Raw genomic sequence first — 20,850 nt, 5'->3', positions numbered from 1 at the left:
GCATGTGTAGACTTCCTTGTGAATATTGGTGTGTGGTACGACCCATAGGTTTTGAGCCAATGGGAATAGTTCAATAAAATTCTCAAGGGTTTTGAAGAAACACCTATTTGGAAACCTTCACAGTGAGTCTTAATGTAGTTATAATTGCCATGCTTTGCCAATAAAAATGGGTGAGCATGCAGTACTTGCTCTTACTAAATATGATGGATTGTTATATCATTATAGAATTCACATTTATTAAACATTGTAGATTGTTACATTATTAGAGAATTTGGAGGACTCCTATAGAATTGAATGTCAACAAAAACCCAATCCAATACATTTGCAAGCCTTAATAAAATTCACCACACTAAATAATGTGATTACAAACTCACATTCCAAATATACCAACATATATTGTGTGATCACAAAGCCCTAAAGTTTAAACCCCAGTTTGGCATATTAATGACATGATCACAAAACTTGATGTACCATAGTAAGTAATGTGATCAACAAAACCTTAGATTCCAATGTACGACAAGAAGGGGAGGGGGGGTTTGCAATACATTTGGAATTTGGGAAATTCTTTCATGTTCACGGGGTGAACGCCTAAGTTAAAACTTTCAAAGGCATTCTTATGTGGAGTTTTTGGATGTTGGGGCATGTGGGGATCATTTCCTCAAATGCATATTTAGGTCTTTTAATGGCTTTATAAGATTCCCCTATATCTACATAGGTAGAGAAGACTAACCAACATTGGTTCTACATTCAATTAATATAATAGTGTGCTTTCATTGAGAATGAGAGCAAGGTTGTTTAACAATGGCCAAAAGGACATGACAATAAAAGACGGTGAACATTCTTTCATAGTCACACCTTTCAAGGGAGATAAGAAAGAAAGAATTGGGGAGACCATTAACACTTGCTTTGGTCGTTGGGAATCTCAATTTGAGCTCCATCTTGATTGTAGGTTAGGGCATTGCCCAAGGATTGCGAAGAACATACCCACAATTTGGGAAGGTTTTGTTGACATTTTCAAGGAATGGTTCTTGTAGCCACCCTCTTAGAGTGAGCAAGCACAACATTTGCTCACACCGTTGAGCAAAGCCATTTATCTCTCTCAAGGATTATGGGCATCATGTTTAGACCAAAATCTGAAAAGCAGGACTTGAGGGTGAGAAGTGGTTTCTACCTTGTTTCCTTAGTGTCATTCCCAATGGGGATTATCATTGAATTGTCCATGACAAGGATCCCATAATTTTTGAGGAACTTGTCAACATTGTACTTTGATACCATAGAACTTCCAAAGAAAGATAACAATAAAGTTGAGTTTGCCTATATGCATATTGCAAGAAGCAAGCCCATACAAAGTATACAGGTCATCGTTTTGAGAAGAAGTCAACATGAAGCTCACACTTCACAAGTTGAAATTGGTTGAAATTTGCAATCGAAGGCTACGCTTCTGTGATGTGGGGTGCACATAGGAGGAAATAAGTTAAATGCAAGTAGCATGAGATGTCTTTCCCATTGAAACGCACAGATGTACAGATTATGGTCTCTATGGCCCAATCTAGGCTAAACGTGCTTTCTCATGCATGCATCAACCGGTCCATGGATTCCACCATCATCTTGACAAGGTCTCCTCTTCTCATCTTGAATTCTCCCTTGCCGTTCTTTCACGCCGGGTTCACCAAATTATGTTGCAATAACGCGCATGCGTGTGCTACCGAATGGGACCATAGGGGTCTTGGACTAGGGAGGTCACAAGGTCTGGGAAGGCGTAGAGGATAGGTCCTGAACTCGAAGGATCCTCAAACTCGTAGGGAGCATAGAGTCCAATGGAGCTTAGACTCGAAGGGAGCCTAGAGTCAAAGGGAGCTTAGACTCAAATGGAGGCCAGAGTTGAAAAGAGCCAATGTAGGATCTCGGTTGAAGGATCCCAACCCTTGTTTGAGACATTGAATAGTTTCCTTAGCCTTTTGTATTCTAGACTTTCATGATTCCATGTTAGATGTTCTAGGGTTTGTCTCCACAACTGATTCTACCTCAATCTCCACTTATGTTTTTATGGTATCATCCATTCCCATTTGGGCTGCATGATCTATAAATTGTAACGAAACACATAGGGATGTCATGTGCCTCTTGATGATAATCCGAATTTCGAGTAAATGCTTACATTTACGGACAAGGTCTTGGCAATCAAAATATCAGCATTGGAGCGAGACATTGTACCATAGAAGTTTCCATGCTCAATATTCTAAACCAATATTAGGCCTCGTCCACAATATGCACTTTGTCGGTATCAATTGACAAGAATATGCGGAATAATGCTCGGCCACAATCGAGTATTCGACCACTTCGTTAAGAATTACAAACACAGAAATGGGAATGCGGAGATAGATACACGTATACACGAAAAAAAACACTTAAAGAGAGTACACAATATGTTTATGTGGAAAACCCTAAATGGGAAAAACCACGAGAGCCCACAAACTCCGAACTATCACTATGTAAGGAGAATACAACAGGTGAACAAAGAGGCGACAACCTCTTGCTCACAATCTTTGTCTCGCGGTAGTTACAACAGAGAATTACTATGTATCTCTCTCTCTCCGTCTACTACGCTCTGTACAACAATTACACCAATAACTCTATACAAAATAATGATGACCGCAACAACAATTTGCCCTAGGTCATATTTATACTAATACGAATTTCGGGCTATTTACAAATATAGCCCCAATGGGCTCTCTGGAACATATTTACACATATGTCCCTTCATCCGGTGAGAGGTTCTCACCGGGCCTGCAACATCCGGTTCTCACTGGGCCTTCATTGCCAGGTACTCATATCCCATCTGGAGGGACCGAAATCCTAATAAACTCCCCCTTCACTCCGGCATGGGATGGCTGGTTAGTCCAATTTGCTTCCGGCATGCGTCCAACTTGTCGGGTGTCAACACCTTGGTCAGCATATCCGACCTGTTCTCCTCCGTGTGGATCTTCGTCAGCACGAACTCTCGATCTTCCACTCGCTCCCGGATCCAGTGGTACCTCCGTTGGATGTGCTTCGTCTTGGAATGATACGCTGTGTTCTTTGCAAGGTGGATGACACTTTGACTGTCGCAATAGAGCCGGTATTCCTCTTGCCAGATCCCTAGCTCTTCGACGAAGTCCTTCACCCATAGTATTTCCTTGCCGGCTTCCACAACCGCCATGTACTCCGTCTCTGTGGTTGACAACACAACCGTCTTCTGCAGCCTCGATTACCACGAAACAACTCCCCCTGCATATGTCATAACATATCTCGATGTTGACTGGCTGGTATTCTCATCAACTGACATATTCGAATTGGTGAAACTGTCAAGTTGGGGTTTACCGGAGCCGAATCGGAGACACATACTTGAGGTGCCTTTCAAGTACCAGAGTATCCATTTTACCGCATTCCAATGCTCCTTGCCGGGATTGCTCATAAACCGGCTCACCACTCCGACTGTGTATCCGATATCCGGTTAGGTACACACCATTGCGTACAACAAGCTCCCGACGGCAGAGGCATATGGTATCTTCATCATATCCGCCTTCTGTGCCTTCGTCTTCGGGCTTTGCTTACCGGATAACTTGCAGTTTGCCGGGAGTGTAGATCCGACCGGTTTCGCATCTGACATGTTGAACCGCTGAAGCACCTTTGTCATGTACTTCTCCTGTGATAGCCACAATTGCTTCTTTGACTGGTCGCGGATGATATGCATCCCCAGTATTTGTCTTGCCGGACCCAAGTCTTTCATTGAGAAGGTCCGGTTCAGAGCCTTCTTCAGCATCTGTATCTTGACTTGGTCTCGTCTGACGATCAACATGTCGTCCACATACAGGAGGAGTATCAAGAAGTCTCCACCTTCGAACTTCTTCACAAATACACAGTGATCAGCCTACGTCTTGTTGTATCCTTGATCCGTCATGAAGGATTCGAACTTCCGGTACCATTGCCGGGGAGCCTGCTTCAAACCGTAGAGGCTCTTCTTCAACCGGCAAACCAGGTGCTCCTTCCCTTTCTTCACAAATCCCTCCGGTTGTTGCATGTAGATCTCCTCTTCGAGGTTGCCGTGGAGGAACGCCGTCTTCACGTCTAACTGCTCTACCTCGAGGTCCATGCTTGCCGCTATGCTCAGCACCGTCCGGATGGAAGTCATCTTTACTACCGGGGCAAATATCTCGTCGAAGTCCACGCCCTTCTTTTGTTGGAACCCCTTCACCACGATCATGGCTTTGTATCTTGGGGGGTTACCGGCATTTCTTGGTTTCAGCTTGTACACCCACTTATTCCGGAGTGCCCGCTTTCCTTTAGGCAACTCCACCAATTCATACGTGTGGTTCTCATGCAAGGAATCCATCTCGTCTTGCATGGCACTCAACCACTTGCGGCTGTGGGTGTCCTGCTTTGCTTCTTCGAAGCTTTCCGGCTCCCCCTCATCGGTTAGCAGCACACGCTCTGCATCCGGAAATCTCCAGGGGGCCCTTCTCTCTTTGAGAGGATATTTGCACCCTTGGCTTTCAGTAACCGGCTCCTCTGTTTGTTCTTCATCCGAATCCGATTCGGGGTCTTGGCCGGTTCTGGTTTCTACTTCCTCCTCTTCTTCTTCTTTTGCCGGTTCAGTATCCTCACCATAACCGGATGATTCTTCTAGTGTCAACCGACTCTTACCGGGTAGGTCCGAATCTCATCGGACTGATCCTTATTGGTCGACTCAAAGTTCATTATCTTCTTCTCCGACTCCCAGTCGACAAGGGTCTTGTCCTCCATGAAGATAATATCTCGACTCCGGAAAACCTTCTTGTCGACCGGATCCCACACTCGATAGCCGAACTCATCATCGCCATATCTGAGGAATATGCAAGGCCGGGACTTTGGATCCAACTTTGCTCTCCGGTCCTTTGCAACATGCACGCAAGCGAGACACCCGAACACCTTCAGATGCCGGTAAGACACTTCCTTACCGGTCCACACTCTCTACGGTGTGTCTCCATCCAAGGGTACTGAGGGTGACCTGTTTATCACATATGTCGCTGTCGACAACGCCTCAGCCCAAAACTTCTTGGGTAACTTTTCATGTGCTAGCATACTCTGGACCCTCTCCATTATGGTTCGGTTCATCCTCTCGGCCAATATGTTTAGTTCCGGCGTCTTCGGCACGGTAAATTCGAGCCGGATTCCCTTCGAGCGGCAATATTCCTCAAACTGCCCCCGGTATTCACCTCCGTTGTCTGCTCGAACCGCCTTTAGCTTCCGGCCGGTTTCTCTTTCCATTCTTGCGTGGAGCTCCTTGAAGACGGATAACACTTGATCCTTCATCTTCAACGGTGTGGCCCACAACTTCCGGCTGTGGTAATCTATGAACGTCACGAAGTACTGTGCTCCGGCATGTGTCTTCGTGTCTACTTGACACACATCGGTATGCACTAGCTCCAATGGTGCATTACATCTCATTGGTGGCCTTGATCGGAAGGAGGTCCGGTTTTGCTTACCGGCTAAGCAGTCGGTGCATCTCTCAAGAGGCACGTTCTTCACCGGAATGAGGTTGTCATTGGCAAGACTCTTCATCCCCTTCTCGCTCATGTGACACAGTCTCTTGTGCCACAGCTCACCGGTAGTGTCGGATGCAAGGTTCACGTCCATCGGGCATAACCGAGCATTCATCAGGTACAAAGTGTTGACCTTCCGGGCCCGAGCCACTATCAGGCTCCCCTTGCTGAACTTCATGACACTGTTCCGGATGCTACCCGTGTAGCCTTCATCACCTAGCCGATCGACTGATATCAGGTTCAATCAAATCTCCGGAACGTGTCGGACATCCTTCAACAGCAACTTGCATCTGGTTGGTGTTGTCAGCCACACGTCTCCTATGCCGACAATTCGGCATGTACCTTCATTCCCCATCCGGACACAGCCGTGATCACCGACCGTGTAGGATGAGAAGCATTTCCGGTCCGGAGTTAGGTGGAACGACGCTCCGGAGTTGACAACCCACGTTGTCTTGTCGGCGGCAAGGTTCAACTCACTCTCCTTGGTGATGAGCATCAACTCCTCTTTAGTTGCCGCGATTGCCGTCGTTCCCTTCCGGTCCGGTGACCTCTTCGAATCGGTACTATCGGTTTCCTTGTCTTTCCAGAAATGCCGATAGTTCTTCTGGAAGTGCCTTGGCTTGCCGCAATAGAAGCAAGTGGGCCTCCCCCTTGACTTTGACCGTGTCCCTGACTTTTCCCGGTTCTGGGGACTACGGTTCTTTTGTCTTCCGCGTTCCGATTCGGTAAGGAGCGCTTTGGAGTCGGAGCTCGTATCCTTGTCTTTACGACGTGCCTCCTCATCTAGCAATCTTGACTTGACTCTTGCTAGGGATAACCGTTTCCCTTCTGGCCCGGCGTTGCCCAAAGTGACAATTAACAACTCCCGGCTATATGGGAGGGAACCGAGCATGAGCAGTGCTAGTACCTCATGCGAGAGGTACTTCCAACGATGTTGCCTGGTGAATCAGCCCCTAGAAGGCATTCATGTGCTCCGCCATACTGGAGCCATCTTGGTATCAGAGTCTTACTAGCTTCCGGAATACCGAAACCCGATTAACAACATTTTTGTTCTGAAACATAATGCCGATCTTCTCCCAGAGTTCATGAGCCTTACTTTCTTCATTGAAGTTGTTGTACAGGCTCATGTCGATGAAGCACCGTATGTATGCCGTCGTCTTCATGTGCATCACCTCCCACACTATGGCATCGTCTTGTCCGGCCTCTTGTCCCCGAATTGAACCGGCAACCAAAGATCTTTAACCACGAGCATGTCCCTCATCTTCGACTTCCACACTGAGTAGTTGGAGCCGATGAGCTTGAACATGCCTCCCAACGAATCTTCCATTTTCTGTGTCGTTTTGCTCTGATACCAGTTTGACAAGAATATGCGGAATAATGCTTGGCCACAACCGAGTCTTTGACTACTTTGTTAAGAATTACAAACACAGAAATGGGAATGTGGAGATAGATACACGTATACACGAAAAAAACGTTGAAAGAGAGTGCACAATATGTTTACGTGGAAAACCCTAAATGGGAAAAACCACGGGAGCCCACAGACTCTGAACTATCACTATGTAAGGAGAATACAACAGGTGAACAAAGAGGCGACAACCTCTTGCTCACAATCTTTGTCTGGCAGCAGTTGCAACAGAGAATTACTCTCTCTCTCTCTCTCTCTCTCTCTCTCTCTCTATATATATATATATATATATATCTCCGTTTGCTATGCTCTGTACAACAGTTACACCAATAACTCTATACAAAATAATGACGACCACAACAACAGTTTGCCCTAGGTCATATTTATACTAATACAACTTTTAGGCTATTTACAAATATAGCCCAATGGGCTCTCTGGAACATATTTACATATATGTCCCTATTGGGAGACAGGTCCCTCTGGATGGGAAGAGAGAAGTACAGTGCCGATGAACAAACTCGGCCGAGGCCGAAACCGGATGAGGAGTACCCGGCTACGGAGAGCCGGATGGTGCAGACCCGGTGAGATCCGGATGAGGAGTACCTGGCTACGGAGAACCGGATGGTGCAGACCTGGTGAGAACCGGATGAGGAGTACCGGGCTACGGAGAGCCGGATGATGCAGACCCGGTGAGAACCGGATGAGGAGTACCCGGCTATGGAGAGCCGGATGGTGCAGACCCGGTGAGATCCGGATGAGGAGTACCCGGCTACGGAGAGCCGGATGGTGCAGACCCGGTGAGAACCTGATGAAGAGACATATTCGTAAATATGTTTCTGAGAGTCCATCGAGGCTATATTTGTAAATAGCCGAAAATTCATATTAGTATAAATATGACTTAGGGCAAACTTTTAGTTACTGTTGTTGTTGTCATTTTTCTTGTTGGTGCAAGAAGAAGAAGAGAGAGCACATAATAGTGTACAGAGAGAGAGAGAGAGAGAAAGAGGTCGCTGCCTCTGTTGTAACCGCCGCCTGTGGCGAAGATCGTGAGCACGAGGTCGTTGCCTCGGTGAACTCACTGTTTGTACATTCCAACATAGTGATAGTTTGCAGCCTGTGGGCTGCTGTGGTTTTTTTCCCTTAGTTTGGGTTTTCCACGTAAACATCCTGCGTACTCTTCTCTTCCATTGTGTCGTTCTTTATTTTCCGTTTTCTGTGTATGAACCTAAGCTCGGTTGTGGCCGAGCGTTGCGTAGAGGGAGCGTTGTAGTTCCCGTTAGTCCCTTCATCCGGTGAGAGGTTCTCATCGGGCCTTCATCATCCAGTTTTCACTGGGCCTTCATTGCCGGATACTCATATCCCATCCGAAGGGACCGAAATCCTAACATCAATCACATACCTTTCGAGTATCCTCTCGGCTTCTTTAAATTTTGACATTTGATCCCTACAATTTGCATGGGATGGAAATATACCATTCTCACATATTTCTTGTTGTGGCAATTTGCATGGGACACAATTTATGAAGTCGTGTAAATGTTTGGGGAGTCAAAAACTCCTAGGAGTTAAAAGATCATAAGACTAGATAGCTCAAAAGCTTGTAAGACTTGAAAGTTCGTAAGAGTCGAAAACTCATCACAATCGAAGGGTTGTGGGAGTCAAAAGGTCACCAAAGTCTAAGGTTCTATAGAGTCAAAAGCTCTCTATAGTTGAAAGCTTGTTGGAGTTGAAAGCTCATATGCGTTGAAGGAACAACGAGCTCCTCACCTTCCTCCTCTCACTCTCATCACAACGGTGAATACGGAGGTTTGGATCAAATCATGCGATTAGCACAAGGAAAATGAGATTACAAAGGATTTACACAATAACTTGATAAAAAAGGCCTCTTTTTAGGCTGAAAATGATAGATTAAGAAAGAAACCTTTATAAAATTTGGGTTAAAAGTCCTACTCTCACTATTGTATGTTCTAGTGTGAACGCTCCTTTGGAGTTAGGGCTAAGTGATCTCATGTATAAATAGGAGGCATTCCTCCATGTACAAGATGACGTTGAATAATGCAAGATCTCCTCTTTGCTATATACTTGTGTATATTTGTGCATACTTAATATAACTCGTATCATGAGTAGAACACAAGACCTCATGCTTACTATACGCTTGCCCGCTCCACGCCAAGATCCAATACAAGCTTTCACACGATCTGTGCATAGTCTACCAGGCACCACCGGTGTTAGCAAGTGGTATAAGAACGAATTGGAACCCATATAACGTCCATATAAGAAGAGCAAGAAGATTGAAGGAAAAGACTAGGCTGACAAAAACCTCCATAAGAACAATGGCCTCGACATCCGGCACAAGCCGTGAGATCATAAAGTTCGACGACAAAAACTTTGCCCTATGGAAGGAGATGATGAAGGATGTGCTGATCATAGGATGCCAAATCGAGGCAATCAAGCACAATAACATCCACGTAAACATCCTGCGTACTCTTCTCTTCCATTGTGTCGTTCTGTATTTCCCGTTTTCTGTGTATGATCCTAAGCTCGGTTGTGGCCGAGCATTGCGTAGAGGGAGCGTTGTAGTTCCCGTCAAGTGGTATCAGAGCGAAATGACATAGAAAATGGACGAATCGTTTGGCGGCATGTTCAAGCTCACCGGCTCCAACTATTCAGTGTGGAAGTCGAAGATGAGGGACATGCTCGTGGTTAAAGACCTCTGGCTGCCGGTTCAGTTCGGGGACAAGAGACCGAACAAAATCGACGCCGCGATATGGGAGGTGATGCACATGAAGACAACGGCATACATACGGTGCTTCATTGACATGAGCCTGTACAACAACTTCAATGAAGAGAGCAAGGCTCATGAGCTCTGGGAGAAGATCGGCATAATGTTTCAGAACAAAAATGCTGTTAACCAGGTTTCGGTATTCCGGAAGCTAGTAAGACTCCGGTACCAAGATGGCTCCAGCATGGCGGAGCACATGAATGCCTTCCAGGGGCTGATCCACCAGGCAACTTCATTGGAAGTACCTCTCACCGATGAGGTACTAGCGCTACTCCTGCTCGGTTCCCTCCTGGATAGCTGGGAGACATTGGTTGTCACTTTGGGCAACGCCGGGCCGGAAGGAAAGCGGTTATCCCTAGCAAGAGTAAAGTCGAGCTTGCTAGATGAGGAGGCGCGTCGGAAAGATAAAGATACGAGCTCCGACTCCAAAGCGCTCCTTACCGAATCGGAACGCGGAAGACATAGAAACCGTAGTCCCCAGAACCGGGAGAAGTCGGGGACACGGTCAAAGTCAAGGGGGAGGCCTACTTGCTTCTATTGCGGCAAGCCGGGACACTTCCAGAAGAACTGTCGGCACTTCCATAAAGACAAGGAAACCGACGGAACCGATTCGAAGCGGACACCGGACCGGAACGGTAAAGACCGTAGGGGACCGGACCGGAAGGGAATGACGGCAATCGCGGCAAGTGAAGAGGAGTTGATGCTCATCACCGAGGAGAGTGAGATAAACCTTGTCGGTGACGAGATGACCTGGGTGGTAGACTCCGGAGCGTCGTTCCACCTTACCCCGGACCGGAAATGCTTCTCATCCTACTCAGCCGGTGATCACGGCTGTGTCCGGATGGGGAATGAAGGTACATGCCGAATTGTCGGCATAGGAGACGTGTGGTTGTCGACACCAACCGGATGCAAGTTGCTGCTGAGGGATGTCCGACACGTTCCGGAGGTTTGACTGAACCTGATATCAGCCGGTCGGCTAGATGATGAGGGCTACACGGGTAGCATCCGGAACGGTGTCATGAAGTTCAACAAAGGGAGCCTGATTGTGGCTCGGGCCCGGAAGGTAAACACACTGTACCTGATGAATGCCCGGTTATGCCCGGAAGAAGGGAACGTGGCATCCGACACTGCCGGTGAGCTGTGGCACAAGAGGCTGTGTCATATGAGTGAGAAGGGGATGAAGAGGCTTGCAGACGACAACCTCATTCCAGTGAAGAACGTGCACTTAGAGAAGTGCACTGATTGTCTGGCCGGTAAGCAGGACCGGACCTCCTTCCGACCAAGGCCACTGATGAGACATAATGCACCACTGGAGTTGGTGCATACGGATGTGTGTCAGGTAGACACGAAGTCACATGCCGGAGCGCAGTACTTTGTGACGTTCATAGATGGCCACAGCCGGAAGCTGTGGGCCACACCGTTGAAGACGAAGGATCAGGTGCTATCCATCTTCAAAGAGCTCCATGCGAGAGTGGAAAGAGAAACCGACCGGAAGCTGAAGGTGGTTCTAGCAGATAACGGAGGAGAATACCGGGGGCAGTTCGAGGAGTACTGCCGCTCAAAGGGAATCCGGCTCGAATTTACCGTGCCGAAGACGCCGGAACTAAACGGACTGGCCGAGAGGATGAACCGGACCATAATGGAGAGGGTTCAGAGTATGCTAGCGCATGCAAGACTACCCAAGAAGTTTTGGGCTGAGGCACTGTCGACAGCGACATACGTGATAAACAGATTACCCTCAGTACCCTTGGACGGAGACACGCCACAGAGAGTCTGGACCGGTAAGGAAGTGTCCTACCGGCATCTGAAGGTATTCGGGTGTCTCGCGTACGTGCATGTAGCTAAGGACCGGAGAGGAAAGTTAGATCCAAAGACTTGGCCATGCATATTCCTCGGTTACGGTGACGATGAGTTCGGTTACCGAGTGTGGGACTTGGTCGACAAGAAGGTATTCCAGAGTCGAGATATTATCTTCATGGAGGACAAGACGCTCGCCGACTGGGAGTCGGAGAAGAAGATAATGAACTCTGAGTCGACCGGTAAGGATCAACTCTACGATGAGCAGACCCAACCGGCAAGAGACCGGTTAGCACTCGAGGGACCAACTGGTTACGATGAGGATACCGAACAGGCTGAAGAAGAAGTAGTGGAAGCTGAAACCGGAACCGGCCAAGACCTCGAATCGGATTCGGATGAAGAGCAAGTGGAGGAGCCGATTACCGAAGCCCGAAGACGGAGATATCCTCTCAGAGAGAGAAGGGCCCCCCGGAGATTTCCGGATGCAGAGCATGTTTTGCTGACCGATGAGGGGGAGCCAGAAAGCTTTGAAGAAGCGAAGGATGACACCCACAACCGCAAATGGTTAAGTGCCATGCAGGACGAGATGGATTCCTTGCATGAGAACCATACGTACGAATTGGTGGAGTTGCGGAAAGGAAAGCGGGCACTCCGAAACAAGTGGGTGTACAAGTTGAAACCGGGAGATGTCGGGAACCCCCCGAGATACAAAGCCAGGATCGTGGTGAAGGGGTTCCAGCAGAAGAAGGGCGTGGACTTCGACGAGATATTTGCCCCGGTTGTAAAGATGACCTCCATCCGGACGGTGCTGAGTATAGCGGCAAGCATGGACCTTGAGGTAGAGCAGCTCGACGTGAAGACGACATTCCTTCACGGCGACCTCGAAGAGGAGATCTACATGCAACAACCGGAGGGATTTGTGGAGAAAGGGAAGGAGCACTTGGTATGCCGGCTGAAGAAGAGCTTGTACGGACTAAAGCAGGCTCCCCGACAATGGTACCGGAAGTTCGATTCCTTCATGACCAATCAAGGGTACCACAAGACGCAGGCCGATCACTGCGTGTTTGTGAAGAAGTTCGAAGGAGGCGACTTCCTAATACTCCTTCTGTACGTGGATGACATGTTGATTGTCGGATGTGACCAAGTCAAAATACGGATGCTGAAGAAGGCTCTCAACCGGACCTTCTCAATGAAAGACGTGGGTCTGGCAAGACAGATGCTGGGGATGCACATCATTCGGAACCGGTCAACGAAGCAATTATGGTTGTCACAAGAGAAGTACGTGACAAAGGTGCTTCATCGGTTCAACATGTCAGATGTGAAACCGGTCGGATCGACACTTCCGGCAAACTGCAAGCTATCCGGTAAGCAAAGCCCGAAGACGAAAGCAGAGAAGGCGGATATGATGAAGATTCCATATGCCTCTGCCGTCGGGAGCTTGATGTACACAATGGTTTGTACCCGACCGGACATAGGATATGCAGTCGGAGTGGTGAGCCGGTTTATGAGCAATCCCGGCAAGGAGCACTGGAACGCGGTCAAATGGATACTCCGGTATTTGAAGGGCACTTCAAATATGTGTCTCCGATTCGGCTCTAGAAAACCTCAACTGGACGGTTTCACCGATTTGGACATGTCGGCTGATGTGGATACCAGCCGGTCTACATCCGGGTATGTAATGACATATGCAGGGGGAGCTGTTTCGTGGCTGTCGAGGCTGCAGAAGATGGTTGCGTTGTCAACCACAGAGGCGGAGTACATGGCGGCTGTGGAAGCCGGCAAGGAAATCTTATGGATGAAGGACTTCATCGGAGAGCTCGGTATCCGGCAAGATGAATACCGGCTCTATTGCGACAGTCAAAGTGCCATCCACCTTGCTAAGAATGCGGCCTACTATTCTCGGACGAAGCATATCCCGCGAAGATATCACTGGATTCGGGAAAGAGTAGATGACCAAGAGTTCGCACTGTCGAAGATCCACACGGCCGAGAACGGGTCAGATATGCAGACCAAAGTTCTGATACCCGACAAGCTGTATGCATGCCGGAAGCGGATCGGACTGGTAAGACACCCCATGCCGGAGTGAAGGGGGAGTTTGTTAGGAGACAGGTCCCTCCGGATGGGAAGAGAGAAGAACAGTGCCGATGAACAAACTCGGCCGAGGCCGAAACCGGATGAGGAGTACCCGGTTATGGAGAGCCAGATGGTGCAGACCCGGTGAGATCTGGATGAGGAATACCCGGCTACGGAGAGCCGGATGGTGTAGACCTGGTGAGAACCAGATGAGGAGTACCCGGCTACGGAGAGCCGGATGACGTAGACCCGGTGAGAACCGGATGAGGAGTACCCGACTACGGAGAGCCGGATGGTGCAGACCCGGTGAGATCCGGATGAGGAGTACCCGGCTACGGAGAGCCGGATGGTGCAGACCCGGTGAGAACCGGATGAAGAGACATATTCGTAAATATGTTTCTGAGAGTCCATCGAGGCTATATTTGTAAATAGCCGAAAAGTCATATTAGTATAAATATGACTTAGGGCAAACTTTTAGTTACTGTTGTTGTTGTCATTTTTCTTGTTGGTGCAAGAAGAAGAAGAGAGAGCACGTAATAGTGTACAGAGAGAGAGAGAGAGAAAGAGGTCGCTGCCTCTGTTGTAACCGCCGCCTGTGGCGAAGATCGTGAGCACGAGGTCGTCGCCTCCGTGAACTCATTGTTTGTACATTCCAACATAGTGATAGTTTGCAGCCTGTGGGCTGCTGTGGTTTTTTTCCCTTAGTTTGGGTTTTCCACGTAAACATCCTGCGTACTCTTCTCTTCCATTGTGTCGTTCTTTATTTTCCGTTTTCTGTGTATGAACCTAAGCTCGGTTGTGGCCGAGCGTTGCGTAGAGGGAGCGTTGTAGTTCCCGTTAGTCCCTTCATCCGGTGAGAGGTTCTCATCGGGCCTTCATCATCCAGTTTTCACTGGGCCTTCATTGCCGGGTACTCATATCCCATCCGAAGGGACCGAAATCCTAACATCAATCACATACCTTTCGAGTATCCTCTCGGCTTCTTTAAATTTTGACATTTGATCCCTACAATTTGCATGGGATGGAAATATACCATTCTCACATATTTCTTGTTGTGGCAATTTGCATGGGACACAATTTATGAAGTCGTGTAAATGTTTGGGGAGTCAAAAACTCCTAGGAGTTAAAAGATCATAAGACTAGATAGCTCAAAAGCTTGTAAGACTTGAAAGTTCGTAAGAGTCGAAAACTCATCACAATCGAAGGGTTGTGGGAGTCAAAAGGTCACCAAAGTCTAAGGTTCTATAGAGTCAAAAGCTCTCTATAGTTGAAAGCTTGTTGGAGTTGAAAGCTCATATGCGTTGAAGGAACAACGAGCTCCTCACCTTCCTCCTCTCACTCTCATCACAACGGTGAATACGGAGGTTTGGATCAAATCATGCGATTAGCACAAGGAAAATGAGATTACAAAGGATTTACACAATAACTTGATAAAAAAGGCCTCTTTTTAGGCTGAAAATGATAGATTAAGAAAGAAACCTTTATAAAATTTGGGTTAAAAGTCCTACTCTCACTATTGTATGTTCTAGTGTGAACGCTCCTTTGGAGTTAGGGCTAAGTGATCTCATGTATAAATAGGAGGCATTCCTCCATGTACAAGATGACGTTGAATAATGCAAGATCTCCTCTTTGCTATATACTTGTGTATATTTGTGATACTTAATATAACTCGTATCATGAGTAGAACACAAGACCTCATGCTTACTATACGCTTGCCCGCTCCACGCCAAGATCCAATACAAGCTTTCACACGATCTGTGCATAGTCTACCAGGCACCACCGGTGTTAGCAAGTGGTATAAGAACGAATTGGAACCCATATAATGTCCGTATAAGAAGAGCAAGAAGATTGAAGGAAAAGACTAGGCTGACAAAAACCTCCATAAGAACAATGGCCTCGACATCCGGCACAAGTTGTGAGATCATAAAGTTCGACGACAAAAACTTTGCCCTATGGAAGGAGATGATGAAGGATGTGCTGATCATAGGATGCCAAATCGAGGCAATCAAGCACAATAACAGACCATCAACGATGACAACAGAAGAATGGTGGTCTCTTGAGGAGATCACGAGATCAACCATTCGAACACATCTAGTTGAGAACGTCTACTTTAGTATGGCAAAAGAGTTGACTGTGTTCGACCTATGGGAGAAGCTTCAATCGTTACATGAGAAGAAGTTGAGCTTCTCCAAACTCATCTTTATTCGTTAGTTGTTCAATGTGAAGAAGAGGGAGAGAGCAATAGACCTCCCATGTCGACACCTTTAGTTGGGCGCTGACATAACTCTCCTCGCAAGGCCTAAATTTCGAAGAAGAAGTCAAGGCACTTGTGCTCCCCTCGAGCCTCCCGATGAGTTGGGAAGTATTTTGCACAACTATCACCAACAACTCCGCAAAGTTGATGCCCGATGATGCAATTGGGGCGATGTTGTAACAAGTGATTCGAAGAAAGTCGATGGGACTCCCCCTCGACGTTAGTGCCGAAGCTCACTTCTCCTGGGGAACAGCTCGGAGGATTTACGACGATCAAAGCAGGTCAAGAGGGATACATGACCAACAATGGTCGAAGTCAAGCGGTGCACCATCGAACAACTATTGCACACATTGCAGGAAGGCTGTGCACCAAGTTTGTGACCGTTGGTCATAAAAGTAGAAAATTCGAGAGGAATACAGGTTCTTCCGACTCACCTGTTACACTTATATGTTCCTTGGATAGCTTTGATGTGAATCTTTTCCCTATGCATGGGCATTTTTTATTCTAGTGCCGGCTAGAGGTTTTTTCCCCATGTTACCACATACATGATTCACTCATATGTGGTTGTACTTAGTACTTACAAATATATTTCAGCTCTTACTTTAGTTTAGTAATTTTTCATCAATAGAGAGCTTGATATTCCAAGCATTGTCTTCTCTGTGTGAGTGCTGCATTTGTGCTTCTTCTGTATGCTTCTTGTGTGTCTCTCACTCTTCCACGCACCCAATAGTGGTATTAGAGCAGGTTCTTCATCTTCTCCATCTTCGGTTTTCCGCGTCGCAGCGCGCATGCACTTTTAACTATGCAAATCAACTTCCGAATATAGATAAGTGAATTTCAGTACCCTATTGTTTTACCCCGATTTTGAAGCCGTTTGTGTAGTCAAAATCGCCATCCAAGTGACAGTTTGTGAGCTGAAATTTTAGCACTCATTTCAGATTTCGTTGAGGTAAGATTTTGCCACTTTCTTGTTCTTTGGTGAAATGGCAAACAACAGTGACTTGTTTGGCAGGCTTCAAGCTGAAGATAATCTTGATGGGACTAACTACCCGATGTGGCCCTACATGTTGAAACACGTTCTTGTGGCCAAACAACTATGGAACATAGTGGTAGATGTAGATCGGCATCCCACCGGTCCTTCTACTTCACAATCTACTATCACAGATACAGGTTCTTTTTCGAGCATAATGGCTTCATCTACTCCACCTACATAGGAGCAACTTAGATGGGATGGAAAAAATGCTCAAGCTCATGCATTGATTGCAGTTTTTGTGAAGGGTCATATAGTTCCACATATATTCGTTCATGCTCTACATCAAAACAGAGACGGGACACTCTTGCTTCTTTGTATGCCGTGCGTAACGAAGCACATGTTGCATATTTGAAAAAGCAACTTGAGGATGTATATATGGCTGAAAATGAGTTAGTAGATGTGTATGTGACACGCATCAAAGATTTGAAAGAGCAATTGGCGAACATAGATGAGATCATTCCGAATACATCACTCATCTCTACGTTGTTGAAAGGATTACTCGAATCTTTTCAAAGCTTTGCTACTACAATCCCTTTAGTTTCAAAAGGGAATACCAATATGTATGCATTTGATGAGGTTGTGTCTCTTCTTTTGCAAGAAGAACAATCTAGAGTGAATAGAAGTGGTTTGAAAGAGGGAACACAAGCACTTGCTATCTCACAAAAGGGAAAAAGCAAGTATGGTTCAACTTTTGGTTCATCAAAACCAAAGCCTCAACCGTCCTTTTCCACTTATTCCTCTAATGATGGTGATTCGCAAAAGAAGAAGATAGGCAAATATTGCTGGAAGGTTGATCATACTATTGATGAAGTTAGAAAGCTTGGTAAGCACAATGAGAAGAAGAAGGAATGTGGCATGACCATTGCTGAAAATTCTTCATGTGCAAAGAGTGATGAAGCAAACATGGCCCAGGACTATTGGGCATGTATTGTTACATATCATTATGATGCATCATTGCTCTCTAAGTGTATGGTTGTAAGCGAGATTGATTTGGATTGGTTCTTTGATAGTGGTGCTTCAAAGCACATTACTTCATGCAAAAGTTTTTTTGCATCCTTGAACGATGCACCCAAAGGAGGACATGTGGTGTGTGCAAACAATGCCTCTTATCCTATCATTGGAATAGGAGAAATTGAGCTTATGGCTGCAAATGGAGGTGTTGTCATCTTGAAGAATGTATTGTATGTGTAGGGTATTAAGAAGAACTTAATTTCGGTTCCTTTGATTGCCAAAGCAGGACTTCATGTACATTTTGTTGATGATAAGTGCATGGTTCATGATTTCAGCAATGGCAATGTTATTGTGATGTCTGGTACATTATGCAATGGCTTTTATTGCTTGGATACATACAAGAAGGCTGCCTTAAATGCCTTGGTTGTCCATACTTCTTCCATGGCTGAAATGGAGCTTTGGAATGCTCATTTTGGGCAGTTGAACTTCAATAGTTTGCTCCACTTGCAAAAGAAGGATATGGTTATTGGGTTGCCTACACTTGAGTCCATTGAAAAACATGCATGTGAAGGTTGCATTCTTGCAAAAATGCATCATGCTTCTCTTCCAAAAGATAGTCATACACACATTGCAAGAAAATTACAACTTGTTCATAGTGATGTGTGCGGGTTCGTTGTCGCGGAAATCCGCGCGTACGTGTTGGATCCGGGTGGAACCACCAGGGTCTTGGACTGGGGAGAGATGGGATTCCGGAAGGTCGAGTTCTCCAGAGCCGGATATGCCGTCGCGACTCCAGCCAGAACGGTTTCGGATGCGACCCGGAGACAACCGATCCGGGCGTGTCCCGAAATACGACTGGAACGCGTAGAGGAAGAGCACATGCGTACATAGTACTCACACCCGCTGGCTCTTCGCGCACCATATGTACAGAAGGCCCGATAGATATTCACGTATAATATATATTTATATGCATAATAATAAGTACGCAGACCAAGATCCGGTTCATTGTGCTCGCGGGCACGCACACACACACACACACACATACACTAGGGAAGGGAACTAGAGACACCAACGCGGCTACATAGAAGCACATAGAAGTTCTTATATGTATTTATGTACATGAATGGGATTGTTACAACGCCTACTTTGAGCCGAACTAAGGTAGACTAGGTTGCAATAGCTACCTACTGCCAAGCCGCCGATCGGGGAGCTCACGGGCTCGTTGCGCCGATTGGGGTCTTGTGTTAACTCTTAGGGCCGGACAATGGCCTAACACAGGGTGTCTACGGAAGACACTTCACCAAAGAGGTGTTACGGCAACATGATTAGACTCAACGATTAATCCGACTTAATTAAGTTACTTAGCAAGATTGTCCTTAGTATTCACACGCGTAAGATATAACAATGAATGTGGAACGACAATTAACACAGAGAGATAACAACACTAAGCTTTATTACTTAACTGTTGTTCATTACATTGTATCCGGGCCTTTAAATAGGTTTCCGGTTTGTATTACAAAACGGTGCCATCCGCACCTGTTCGGGATCGGTCCGGATCTGGAATGGCACACCGATTCCGGTCCGTCCGTCCACACTCATAGCTTACCTACAACCATTCCTACTAATTAAATGACTCCCCGTTTCACACTCAGGACTCCTTTGCCGGCCGGGCTGGTAACACATGGCACGCCCGTGGGATAGTACCTTGTACGTCGAATCCACATCCGACCCTTGCTATTCCTCGTCCAAAATATCCAGAATGCTTTGTTCGAGAGTCTCCAATGGTTCATCTGGAATTGGTTGTTGTTGTTGTTGTTGTTGTGGTTGTTGTTGCTGCTCTGTTGATGGCTGCTGCGACGGGTCCGTTGGTGGCGGTTGCGGCTGCTCCTCCGTTTGTTGCTCTGACACCGGCGTCTCCGTCGTTGCCCCCTCCGTCGTAGTGGTCTTCGGTTGACTGGTTCCAGGCTGGCCCTCGGCCGGCGACGGTTCCTCATCACTAAGGTTAACCGTTGCCGCTTCCCGTGCTTTTTCTTCCCGAACCCGGGACCGCTCGTAGCTTTCAAACTGGATTTGAGCGTCCAGCCTATCATCGTCTAGCTGAGCTACGAGTTGCCGGACCTGCGCCAACTGTTCATCCGCCAGGACTTGGAAGTCATCGGCCAACTCGTCCCGTATGGTGGTGAAGTCCTCGGAAGTCAACGTGTAACAATCATCTCCTTCCTTCCGCCGGTTTGCCACGTCTGCCCGTAGTAATTGGAGTTCTGCCGCGTTTTGTGCCCACTTTGTCCACCATCTTATGAAGCTTTCGTCAATCAAGCGTTTTGTCTGATTCAACCATGCCCAGAGGATGCACTGAATCCGGCCCGTTCCCAACTGCGATTTGGTCTCCGCAGCCTGCCGTTCCTCCTTCAATTGCTTGATGATTTTGACGTTGTCTTCTGCCTGCTCCTTGTAATGCGTCAATTGCCTTTGATATGTGCTTTGTAAATTCTGCAATACCGTTGACGCTCTCTCCTTTCCTTCCTGCTGCTGCCTCTGGAGCTCCATCCGGACCTTCTCCGCCTCGTCCAACCGTCTTGTATTTTCCGCACGTTCGTCGGCGATCGCCGTCGCGGCCCGATCAACTTCCTATTGCAGTGGCGTAACAATGTGGGATAAATATCCCTTATTACAAGGGATACTCTGTCCCGTCATTACTCCTATTCGGCACCTTAAAGGCACCCACTACCTTTGTACATCTTTTACAAGAGTGAGTGCACACGGTGCACTCCGCCGATATCCCCTACAACCCCGGTTTTCGCACCGTGGCCACAAATCCTCACAACATCCGCCCCCACCAAACCACACATCCACCTGCATGTGCCAACTCAAAGTGAAGTGTGAGGGATTCCAGCCGCAGTGAACAACCAGTCTTCTGTAATCCGCACCCCTGTTGCATGGTCGACTCTACCACATGTCACAAACATGGCTAGAAAGACTTTCGACACTCAACGACATTCC

This window comes from Azolla caroliniana, unplaced genomic scaffold (genome assembly GCF_043228905.1).
Source record: "Azolla caroliniana isolate FFs.n. ecotype wild unplaced genomic scaffold, voAzoCaro1.0.p SCAF_1, whole genome shotgun sequence".
Classification (NCBI taxonomy): Eukaryota; Viridiplantae; Streptophyta; class Polypodiopsida; order Salviniales; family Salviniaceae; genus Azolla; species Azolla caroliniana.
The sequence above is the reverse complement of the archived record's forward strand: the minus strand, read 5'-3'. Positions refer to the sequence as shown.